Source organism: Uloborus diversus, chromosome 6 (assembly GCF_026930045.1).
Source record: "Uloborus diversus isolate 005 chromosome 6, Udiv.v.3.1, whole genome shotgun sequence".
Classification (NCBI taxonomy): Eukaryota; Metazoa; Arthropoda; class Arachnida; order Araneae; family Uloboridae; genus Uloborus; species Uloborus diversus.
In genome coordinates, this window is record NC_072736.1 from 25,241,334 (window position 1) to 25,254,469 (window position 13,136).

Genomic DNA, 13,136 nt, shown 5'->3' on the forward strand with positions numbered 1-13,136 from the left:
AGACGCAGATAGACGATATAATTGTTTTGTCTATATTAGGGGAGTGTATTTTTAACATGAAGAAAAACCAGGTGAACTTATTCCTTATCTAGACTATTGTTTTCAAACTTCAATAAAATCATAACGGTTCTTTAGGATCGACTTGTTATAATTGGATGACAAAAAAATTTAAATGCCGGCGAATATTTGTTCATATGGGGTAAACTGAATTGTGTTTTCAGAAAATAAAAATGTCTTATCAGATTTATGTTGGGAATTTTCCAACAGAATTTAATGAAGAGGACCTGAATCAGTTGTTCCTTGATTTTGAAGGCATTAGGTTAGTAAAATTTTTTAAAGCGGAGAAAAAATGTTTCGCTTTTTTTTACTGTGTCAATCGTAAACAAGTTATAGACGTTTGTCTGAAGATGAATAATTTACACGTTCGTGGACGTAAATTAATAGTTCGAGCGACCGATAACGATCTACAAAGTTACATTAAGAATTCTGTGGAATATTTTAATGAGTCGAACGCACCAAACTGTGGAGACAATTCAGACTTTAAAAGTTACAATAAAGAGCGTATTTCACACACAAATGTGCAGAAACCTGAATCTTTCAATATGTATGGTAGCTCTGGTGTAAATGAGTATTCCAGACAAAATTTATTTCAGATGCCATCAAATATTGATACAAATGATGTTTCTTATCTACAAATAAATCCACAAGCATTGCCATCCTCCGACAGAAATCTTTCAGATTTATTTGGGAAATACAGGAATGTTCTTGATTCTAATCCAGAGAATGGTTCACATTCATTTCCATCAAATGGCAAAGCTTATAATCATTCACAGAAAGGATATTCTGGCATGCCACCTCTAGAGACACATTCAATGAATCTAGCCACAGCTTCAAACCAGTATTCTCCAAACTTATTACAAGCGCATTCTTTTGATAATTATGATTCTAGCTTTCAAAATATGGAGTTTTTTTCTGAAATGCCTCCTCTGGAACCCGCAAATGTCCCCGGGACTTCCAGATATGATTATTCTGAGCAGGAACAGTACTATGCACCTCATCCGAATAAAAACAAAGGTATGAAATACAATTCCAACTATGATGCAAGCGATAGGAGCTTGTCCCATGGCAAATTCGATTATCAGAGAGCTGCGGAAACTCATCATCAACAACAGCAAAAATCCTTCTCATATCCAGAAACTCAGTTCTATGACAATAAATGTAGTTACGTGAGTGTGCTGAATTTTCCAATCGGAACCACGTATGAAGAGCTTTACAAATTGTTTTCTGAGTTTCGTCCCATTGATATTGCTTTCAAATGCAATGTTGCTCGAAGAGACAGAACCCCAACTGAAGCAATAATATGCTTCTCTAGGAAACAGGATGCAACAAATGCCATTTTAACTTTGGATAACACCAGATATAAAAATAGAATTATATTGGTTAATGATTTAGATGATTTAACTATGGCAATGGAATTGCTTAGTGTTGCTGGTAAACACTAATGTTTGTTGTATTTTTTGTTATGGAATAAAAATTCATGTTATATTTTTAAATTTTTTTTCTTCATTTCTCCAAAATTTCATTCCCTATTTTTGACTTCAAATTAGGGATGGCCTGAATACCAAATATTTGTTTGAAGTTTAATTGAATAAAAACTAATATTTAGTTTAACCTTTTAAAGTAATATTTGAATTTTTTTAATGGCAGTTTAATATAGAAAATGTTAATCTATTTTTTGTCTTTTGTGAAATGTCAATGAATTTCCTCTTGAAATTCTAAATTTATGTACATTAAGTATAAATATTTATTTAAAATTTAAAAACTAGAAGAGAAATCATTCTAAAAGCATATAATATAGTAAGTGGCTAATTTGGTTTGTATTTATCTGTGGAATTCTTTATAAATTGACAATTAATTTCTTTCCTGATATGATTTGACAACTCATTCTAAAGTGACATATGTTTATAAATACAAAAGTCTTTCTTAAAATATCCATTACAAATTGCAATTTATTCAAGTCATTTTCTACTAGCTTTGTCTTTTCAGTAACTGATTATCTGATAATTATAGTCATAAATAACTAATCATCTGAGTGCTTTCTCTTCAATTTGAAGTTACTTTGAATGAGATAATATTAGTAATATTTGAATTAGATTTGTACCAAAGTGTTACATTATAACTTATTCATTGTGTAAAAAATATGTGTTTGTTTAGCAATTGTCTAACGTTTAAATTTATTTACTATTAAGGTGCCAAATATTAAAGCATTCGTCTGGTCCGAATATTTGGTTTGTAGGCAGAATATCGAATAGCAACTGAATATTGGGTGTACATCTCTACTTTAAATCATATTTAACTGTCATCTTGCTGTTATCAGTGAACGGAAGGTTCTAGGAATTAGGCCACAAAGAAACTAGAAAGGAAAAGAAAAGAGATTAGCTTTATTCTTTTAGATTACCGAGCGGCTGAAGCACATTTAGGACTCCAAAACTTAGCTTCATGCCTTTTATTTCCAGTTGAGGAAACGGATAGGTTACGGGCATGGGTGTGCCAAAGGGAGGCGGAGGGGGGAAATTACCCCCCCTCCCTAGAGTAGAATATCAGATTTCCATGCTCCTTCCTAATGTGAGATAGTATAAATCAGGGCTGTCCAACTGCAAAGAGCCCACGGGCCAGAATTCCGGTCATTGATCACCTGGCGGGCCGCAGTTTGAAAAAGTTGAACAATAACCTCTTACCCAGGGCCAGATTAAGGCATGGGCCCATGGGGCACAGGCCCAGGGCACCAAGAAAGGGGGGCACCAAAAGAAAGGGGGAATTCGTTTAAGCACCAGCGTGCAGGGTAAGACTGCTTGAACTTGACCTGTAGATGTCCTGTGCCTTTTTCTCCCAATACAATGAAAGTAGTAAAAGAGCGATCAAGAGAAAATTTCGGGGACCCCAGCTTGACCAAGAATGGTAGTCTCGGATGCTTTTTGATACCATAAAATGTCGAAAAAAGAAATATGTTGCATAAGAAGTTAGCGGGCCGCACCGCCTGTTGGACAGCCCTGGTATAAATTGAACTTTTAGGACTGTAATTTCAAAAGTTTTATGGAGCAGAGCTATTCTGACATCATGAAAGCCCTCTTAAAATGTGTTTTTAAAACTTCAATTTTGCACAATTTCCAGATAGAGCCCTGAAATTTTCTCCATCCCCTTTAATAACCTAAAAACTTTAATTTTCAAAAATTTCTGGGGAAAACTCTCAACCTTTTGATGTTACTAAAAGTAGTCTAAAACTGACTTGAATTTTTAAAAAATAAGAAGCAGAACCCAACCTTCAAGCTTAATATATAGGAGCTTGAAGTAAGATGTGTAAGGGCAGCAATTTAAAGTCTAGTAAAAACCGAGGATCGGGGGGGGGGGGGATGCTGTCTACCATTGGGGGGGTCATGCTGAAGAATGCTCCCCCCACCTCCATGAACGAACCTATGGATTTATGTACAAAAATTTCTGAAACTGCTTGGGTGTAAATAAAAAGCACTAATTCGCCAAAAATAAGGCACCTATTTGGGCATATAAGTTAAAAATTATTTTTATAAGCAAGGGAAAGCAGTAATATTTCAAATATTTACATTTTATTCATAAAGTTTCTGAACACAATGTGGATGACATTTTTGACAATTTAGGGGGATCATGACCTGGGATCTTTGCCCTCGTATCCGGGCAAAGGAAACAAGATCCTACTCTGGACGTGGGTACATGAAATTTTGACCTTTTACAGCTTATCGTATTTGATATATGAACGAATGCGTAACAGATGTCATGAGAAAACTCTTGTTATTTAATTCAGTGATGGTCAAAATGGATATTTTGGCTGCCCATATGTTCATTTGTTCATATGCACTTATAGGCCAAAAAACCACTCAGGTCCGGCTCTAGGGGTAGAGCGACCTCTAGGCGGCAGATTTCGAAATTGAAACTTTAAAAAAAAAAAGTTTTTAATATATGTTTCAGTGCCATAAGATACGCAGCTTTAATGTTAATGCAAAACATAGTTCGGAATTCAACTAGAAATTCAATTTAATTTGAAGGCGGCAACTTATACGATTTAAAAGTCTTTGTAAAATATTAATACATGTTTCAGTGCCACAAGATGCGCTACTTTAATGTTAAAAAAGAGTTTAAAGTATGTATCAGTGTTTGGATATGCAAAAACCAGTTTGGAATTCAACTAAAAACTCACTTTAATTTTAAGGGCGGCAAATTACTTAATTTTATTTATCTACTAGCAGCTTTGCATAGTGTCTACCTCGAAAATAAAAGTTCTGTCAAGTGATGCGTGTTCAACAATTTGGCTCAAATAATAGAAGAATAGAAGACTGTAAAATTTCCCGTCAAAAAATGATTCTTATATTTTGCCAACAGTTAATCTTCAAGTCCTGAATAAATTAAACGCAACCAGGGTCGGACTGGGTCCTCAAAAAGGCGCATACCCCAATTTTTCTGAAGGCGCATGCCAATGGTTATCGCGGAAAGGATATAGACGATCATTTTAGAAGCGCGATCAGTGGCGAATCCAGACGATCCTGTTGAGAGGCGCGATTGCTTAATTCATTAAGGTAGGGGGGGGGGGGGTGAACTAATAAAAATAAAATTTTTTTAAAAAGTTAAAAATTTGTAGCATGTTTTTTTCCCCCCGAATAATGTGTAATGTGCTTCGCTCAAAGAGTTTGAATAAAAGTTATGTGTTTCGAGTATCACACACACAAGAATAAAAAAACTGAAAAAGTTTCTAATTATCTAAATTAAACCTTTTAACTTTTGATTCGTTTGAAAACTCGTGAAGTTTTTTCAGTTGTTATTCAGGTCCTCAATTGTTTTTTTTTCCTTAAAAAAGAAAGGTTGCAGCAACAAAATGGCATCTCTTTTCACCAATTTACGTACCGAACATAATGAAATACTAAAATTGCATTTGTAAATAAAATTTGAAGATAGTTTTGGATTTGTTTATTGATTGAGTTTTGTTTAATATTCGCGCAAAGGAAGGAGTGTTTGCAGGCTTTCTCCCCAAAATTTTTGTTCGGAACGCATTTTTAGACTATTTGGAGGTTAAAAAGTAAAAGAAAGGTTTGGGGGTCCCGTTCCGGAATTTTTTTTTTAATTTAAGGGTATATTTTCGAAAACACAATTATTTGCTATCTTTGTGTTCTTGAAGGAAAAGATGAGAGACATGAGTTCTCCCCAGTTGTTTTATGATAGCTTCAAAAACGCAATTTTAGTGTTGCTAAAAACCAGGGGGTTTTGGGGCTTACCCCGGAAATATTTTTGTAATTGAACTCCTAAAAACGCAATTGTAGACCATCTTTGATGATGTAGCAGAAGACAAGGGGTTCAGAACTTTTCAACAAAAACTTTTCGATGTTAGGAGTTCCAAAAACGCTGTTTTAGACAATCTTTGAATGATGTTGAAAGATGAGGAAAGAAAGACATGGGGGCTCCTCTCCAGAAATTTTTTGAAATTGAAGTCTCAAAAACGCGGTTGTAAGCCAATTTTTATGACGTAGGGGGAAGGAACGGGGTTTTTAACTTTCCATCGGAAATTGTTGGGAATTGGAGCTTTGAAATACGATGGTTAGCCATCTTTGGTAGCTGAAAAGCGCAGTATCAGGTTCATTGATGTATGGAGTCACTGTAAACGGGATTGGATTGCTAGGGATGGCCTGCATCTGAGCTCTACAGGGGTCAAAATGGTTAGTGGATTGATTTTAAGGGCTTTGGAGTCAAAAAACTAAGTTGGAATGGGGGGCATGGTTCAAGCACCAGGTATCGAGAGAATGTAATGTTTTTGGGTATTGCTAGAAATGGAAATAAAGTGACAAACAAGAGTAGTAATGTTAACAATTGTAATTTAGGAAATTTCAGGGTGTTAAATAAAAGCAACTTAGGCATGCTTAAAGTTTTCTATACCAATGCTCGCAGTATTAGGAACAAGATGGATGAATTGAAAAGCATAGTTATGGATGAGAAGTTGGATGTTATCGGAATTACAGAGACATGGGCTACCGAATCTGATGCAGAGTTATTACATATTGCTGGGTATAATTTATTCAGACAGGATAGAGTAGGTAAAAGAGGTGGTGGGGTTTTATTTTATGTTAGAGACAATTTTATTTGCAATGAATTGGTCATAAATGATAAGCCTACTGATATTGATATGGTTTGGCTGGAGTTGATGAGCAGTAAGGGCATAAAGCTACGCTTTGGAAACATTTATAGGCCACCTAATTCAAACCAGGGACAAGATGAACAGATGTACCGTATTATTAGTGACATGTCTAGTAAGGGATCCGTTATCATAATGGGGGATTTCAATTTTCCGGGTATTGATTGGAATAATTTTTATCCTGGTAATGGCAAAGAAGAGGAATTTTTAAAAGTAATTGGTGACTGTTTCTTAGATCAAGTTGTAACTCAGGGAACTCGAGAGGAGGCCATTTTGGATCTAGTTTTTTGTGACATAGGTAGTTTTGTTCAGGGGTTGAGTGTAGGGGAGCATATTGGAGATAGTGATCATAACAGCATTAGGTTCCGGGTTAAATTTGAAGTGTGCAAAGATGATAATTTTAGGTTTGTGCCCAATTTCAGAAACACCGATTTTGTTGCACTTAGGCAGAGCTTGAAAGAGGTTTTTTCGTCAGGGTTGGAAAATAGCGACGTAGATCAGCAGTGGACGGAATTTAAGGATAAACTTGCTAAAACCGTTGGGGACTATGTTCCATTTAGGAGAAAAGGTGTTAGTACCAAAATTTGGCCCATGTGGTTCTCCAGGGAGACTAAAGAAGCTCTTAATTATAAGCAAGCCACTTTTCGTAAGTTTAAAGAAACTGGTCAGAGTGCGGAGAGGCTCCAGTATGGTAAGGCAAGGCGAAATTTTAAGTATTTGGTACGGATTCAGAAAAGGGAATTGGAGCAAAGGCTGGCAGATGACATTGATGGGAACCCTAAGAGGTTTTTTGCTTACGCTAATTCCGGGAAAGCTCGAAACAGTCAAATTGGGCCTTTGGTTGATGAGCATGGAAATTTAATCCAAAACGATAGAGATATTGCAAATGTTCTAAATAACTTTTTTTCCAGTGTGTTTAACGATAACTGTATCTCAACAGTTGACACTAACAAGACACAAGCTATTATACAGCTTGAGGATTTTGTATTTTCCAGGGAGGAGGTTTTATTTCATTTGAAAAAGATTAAAGCAACTAAAGCTCCGGGACCAGATAATATTTATCCAAAAATTTTAGTTGAATGTGCAGAGGAATTAGTGGATGTTATTTTGAATATTTTCAATGCTTCTTATAACTCGGGGACGGTGCCAGAGGACTGGAAGCTGGCTAACATAACGCCACTCTTCAAGAAGGGGTCTAAAGGTATTGCTGGGAATTATAGACCTGTAAGTTTGACTTCGGTGATTTGTAAGATTTTCGAAACTTTGATCAAAATTAAGATCATGATGTTCTTAGAGACTAATAGTCTGTTGACTAGTTTGCAGTATGGTTTCAGGAAAGGTAAATCCTGTACTACTAATTTATTGCATTTCTACGACAAGGTTACCTCAGCTTTAGATAACAAAAAATGTATGGATGTTGTTTATATTGATTTTCAAAAAGCTTTTGACAAGGTACCGCATGTTGCTCTTCTCAGCAAGTTAGCTGACATTGGAATAGGAGGAAAAACTTTACTTTGGGTTAGAAATTGGCTTACTGGTAGGAAGCAAAGAGTAGTTGTGAGAGGAAATCATTCTAATTGGAGTGATGTTTTAAGTGGGGTTCCTCAGGGATCAGTTTTAGGGCCTCTTTTGTTTATTATATTTATGAATGACATCAATGAAAATATTTCTGGAAGCATGAATTGTTTTGCTGACGATGTAAAAGTTATGGGGATTGTCGAAAATGAAGAACAAGTAAAACAGCTGCAAGAGGATTTAGATCATATTACTAAGTGGGCAGATAAATGGGGTATGGCAGTTAATGTAGGGAAATGTCAAGTGCTACACTTAGGTCTTGGAAATAAGCGTATGAGATATCGTTTACAGGGTTCAGTCATAAATCAGGCAGATAATGTTATGGATCTGGGTGTCTTTATAAATCAGGACTTCAAGTTTAGTCAACAGTGCAGTATTGCTAGTAACAAAGCCAACAAAATGCTTGGGTTCATCAATAGCTCTATTTCAAACAAATCTAAGAAAGTTCTTCTGCCTTTATATAGGAGTTTAGTAAGACCTCATTTGGAGTATGCTGTTCAGTTTTGGTCGCCTTATCTGAAGAAAGATATTTTTGTATTGGAAAGGGTTCAAAGAAGGGTAACTAAATTAGTAAGGGGACTCTCAGATTTAGATTATGATACCAGACTTAATAGGCTTAACATGTATAGCCTGGAGCAAAGGAGAGTCAGAGGAGACATGATTCAGTTATTTAAATTTATCAAAATGAAAGATGTAAACGGATTAAATTTTTGCGGGGAAAGCAGGACAAGGGGTCATTGTTTTAAGCTATTTAAATCTCAGGCTAACTTGGAAATCAGGAAAAACTACTACTTTAGCAGGGTCGTGGGCACTTGGAATAGCTTACCGGAAGAGGCGGTAATGAGCAAGGGAGTGGATAGCTTTAAGAGGGCCATTGATCTTCATTGGGGACTAATTAATTGACTAGGACCAGCCTAGCTGGGCCCAGTGCCTGTTGCTGGTCGTCACATTTGTATTTGTATTGCAAAGGGAAGGGATTGAGTTCGGAGTAAACCCTCAAATTTTCAATATTGAAACTTCAAAAACATAAGTTAGTGGGTCTTCATTGACGTTAGGAGAAGGACTCGAGATTGAGGGCTCTCCCCCGGAATGTTTTCGGAACTGAAGTTCTAAAAACGTAATTGAAAGCCCTCATTAACGACATTTTCGAAAAAGTTTTCGATTCCGGCGATTTTTTCGAAATTGAAGCTCCAAAAATTCAAAAGTTTTGACAATCTTCGATGGCATTGGAGAGAGGGGGTTCAGGAACTTCCCCCTGCAAAATTTTCGGAATTAAAGTCATAAAAATACAGTTGTAGGCGATTTTCTGTGATGTGTTGGGGGGGGGGGGGTGGAGAGAGAGAGAGAGAGTTTGGTGACCTTTTCCCGGAATTTTTTTAACACAATTTTAGACGATTTTTGTTTATTTGTGAGAGGAGAGATTTTGTGGACTTCCCATTTGAAATTGTAAAAACTTGACTGTATGCCATCTTTGTAAACTTTTAGGGGAAAGCACATTTTACTAGTTTTTTCAATCAAGTGCCAAAAACGGCAATTTAGAAAAAGTATTGAATAAGTGCATTCCGAATTTCTGAAGTCGCCCAGTGGTTTGATTTCGCATCTTCTGAGAGAGATTTTTTTCTCTAGGCGACATTGATGTCAAGTGGTCATTATGTTATAAAATGCACTGCTACACATCTATACGAAATTCAACTTTTCCAGTATGAAATTCATTAAAACTAAATGTAGAAAAACTCACTGACAAACGCCTAGACAACTGCATTCAAACGGCAACCCCTACCGACTCTACCAACAATAATAAACTTCTTCATGTAATTCAAAAATGCAATTTTAGACTAACTTCGATGATGTTAGAAGATGAAGAGAGAAGATCTAGTGGCTTTATCTCCAGAAATTGTTTTTAATTTCAATCTTAAAATGCTATTGCCGTCCATCTTTAATGACGTTAGGGAAAAAATGCGATTCGAAACTGTCTTCCAGAACGTTTTCGAAATCGAAGTTCCAGAATAGTCTTTTTGATTGAAGATTCAAAGATCTCTCTCTTTTTTTTTTTTTTTGAGCAATCACGATTGCTTATTGCTTTCATTAGACTGTTTTTGATGTCCTATCATTTTATTTTCCCACCGCCACCCTCCGCACCATCACCGTGGACCGGCTGGCTCCTCACGATGCCGCTCCTATAGCGAAAGCCGTCTCCAGGTTGCATCCATGTCCTACACACACGCGCATACATACACAACTACACACACACACGCGCACATACACACACACACATACACAACTACCCACACATTCATGCATGCACACAGACACAAACACATATGCCTACACACACATACCCCCCCACACACACATTCATACACACACACACACATACCCCCTACACACAAACACACACGCCTACATACACACACTCGTGATTGCGAAAAACATAATTTGAATTCAAGATGTCAAAATTCAAATTAATTTTTTTTTCTTTTTTTTTGAAATAAGAGTCTTAAAAACGCTCTTGTTGGTCATCTTTGGAAAAATTACGGAAAGGGAGGGGAGATGGGATAGAAGGAACTTTTCCCGGCAATTTTTCTAAATTGAAACTCAAAAGACGGAAAATTTTAGACGATAACATTAGGGAAACCGGGCTTGGAGGAAAATTTTCGAAACTTCAAAATGAGGGGAAGGTATGGGAGCTTTCGAATCAATTAGAAAACTTCGTTCTGAATTTGCAAGACAATTTTTTTTTTTTTTTCAGCGAAAGCGTTTATATTGCATTTCATCTTAAAAAGTAGGAAGGGCGCACCTGCCCTCGGGCAGGTTGGCAGGCGGGCCAGTCCGAGCCTGAACGCAACCCTCCATTAATGCAACTAATATCCTTGATTATCTTATACTAGCAGTACAAAAAAAAAGGCCCAAAAATATGCAAAAGAGGAAATTTTTACCTCATAGCAAAAGCAAGAATTTTATTTGCTGACAGTTGAGAAAAAAATGGCAACAGATCCAACATGATTTTATTCACGTTAATTTAAACTGAACTCGTTGGCAAATGATAAATTTCCGACTTGATATGGATGTTCCATTTGGTTTAAAATGCTTATAATTCCTTACCTAGTGATTTACAGCCTTGTTTTTTTTTTTTTTTTTTTTGAAATTCGGAGGAAGTAAATCAAATTGAGGGGTATTTTTCACGGGCTTTCGAATAAGACTTAAGTCAAGAAAATCGGATCATTATTTTGGGTAGAAAAAGTGAGTTAATGAAATTTTGCATCACAAAATGTTTCTAAGATTCTGGGAAACACTTTTTCATATACATTTCATTAAAAGTATTACTTTTTACTTATTATTGTAGAAAAAAAGTATGGACAATATTTTATAGTTTCCATCAAGCACTTTTAAAAAAATGTATCTGAAAAATGTAACATCAAGCATTTCATTTAAACACATTTCAGGCGTACTGGTTCTCCGCCCTCCTCTTTCATTTATTCCCCTTTCTCTAGTTCCCCGAAAATAAAAAAGTCAATGACCCCCGAAACTCATCTCTCTGATATCACCAAAAGAACAATGAAAATTGAATTTTTAGTACTACAATTTCGAAAAATGTAGGGGAAAGGAATCCGGTACCTCTTCCGGTACAATCATTCAAAAACGCTCTCTAGGACTTTAATTTCGAAAAGTTTCCAGTGGAGAGCCATAGTATCTCCTTTTTCCCTGACATCACTGAAGATAGTCTACTGTTGCTTTTTTGGAGCTTCAATTTCGAAATGATGTAAGGGAGATATAAATCAAATCCAAAAATCGATCAAATACAATCTGCGTCCTATCACTTTCCATAACGGCCACAAATATGGTAAGTAATCGTGTTTTAAAGACATCAATTACGAAAATTTTCCAGGGAGGGTCTTCAAACCTTTTTATCCCTTCAACATTACCATAGATCGTCAAAAACTTTGTTTTTATGCGTAGAATTTCGAAAATGTATCCCAGGAAAAACCCCCGGACCCCTCTATTTCTAAGTGCTCCATCTTCGAGTACTGACTGACCCCTTTCCAAAACCAGAAGTTTTATCTCCTCATTCTCTCCATATACAATGTATACATTAGATATGATTGAAGAAATTGCTGGGAAAGAGAGAGAGAGAGATGGATTTGCCCTCCCCCCTAAAATTATTTTTTGTTTGTGCCATTGCTTCTGCCCCTTGGATCCAAGACACTTCCCACTATGAGCCCCTGCTCCCTCCTTGTTTTACAAAGTTCCTATGCCACTGATTGTGACTTGATTAGAGAATCCAAACCGGTCCCGCCATTGTTTTAAAAAATCATAGGTTTTTATTTATTTAGTTTTAATGACAAATGGGGGGGAAAGCAACAGTTTGAAGTTACAGGATTACTTTTAATGTACCAGTCTATCTGGAGTATTTGATCCCGGAAAACAGTCTTAAGGCTGGGATATAAGTCAGGATTTTATTTTTTTGTTTATTACCGATTTGTATTTGAAAAACTTAGTTTAGAAAGAGCAATGGAGGGGGAGGGGGGGTACTTGTCAACCTCGCCTAGGACGGCAAAACCACTAGAGCCGGCCCTGAAGCTACTCAATATTCATTTGCCTCCACCAAGGGTGCATAGACAAATTTCAAGCAAAACATGAATGTTCAAAATAATAAAATAAAAATGTAAGACTTCCCAGACAACCACCTATATGCAAAAGTCATCGGTACGAGATCCATTAGCTATAGAACTGGAGATGAGCCAAATACAAAACATGTCTATGGGATGTCCGAATGTCTAATGGAATATCCACCAGTGGTCAAAAGGTTGAAACTTTTTAACTTCCAGCGACTTCCAAAATATTCAGATGTTCTGCGGTGATGTCAGATATATGCAGGGGATATTCTGGATAGCTCATAGACATGTAGAGGATACTTCTTTCCTATTCATAGGATGTAATGTCCAGATAGCTTTTGGATGTCTTATAAACTGGTTATAGATATGGATTTTTGGTCTTGTAGATGTATAGGAGATATAAGAAACAATGTTTTATGGATTTAATGTTTTGAAATATATTTTAAAGCTGTAAACAAATTTACACACAAGTTTTTGTACATTAATAAATAAGTTATTTGTAAAATATCTTAATTTTGCATTCTCAATGCAGATATAAGATATTTTTTTACTGATAATTATGAAAAGTGTTGTATTTGCAAATAACTTATTTATTGATTTACAAAAATTGTGATTTTGAAACCTGTAAATTTGTCTACAGCTTTAAAATATACTCCACAAAAATTAGTAATAAGTATAAATCAATTCTACATTCATTAAAGTTATTTATAGACTTTTCGTTATTCAATAATCTTCAAAGG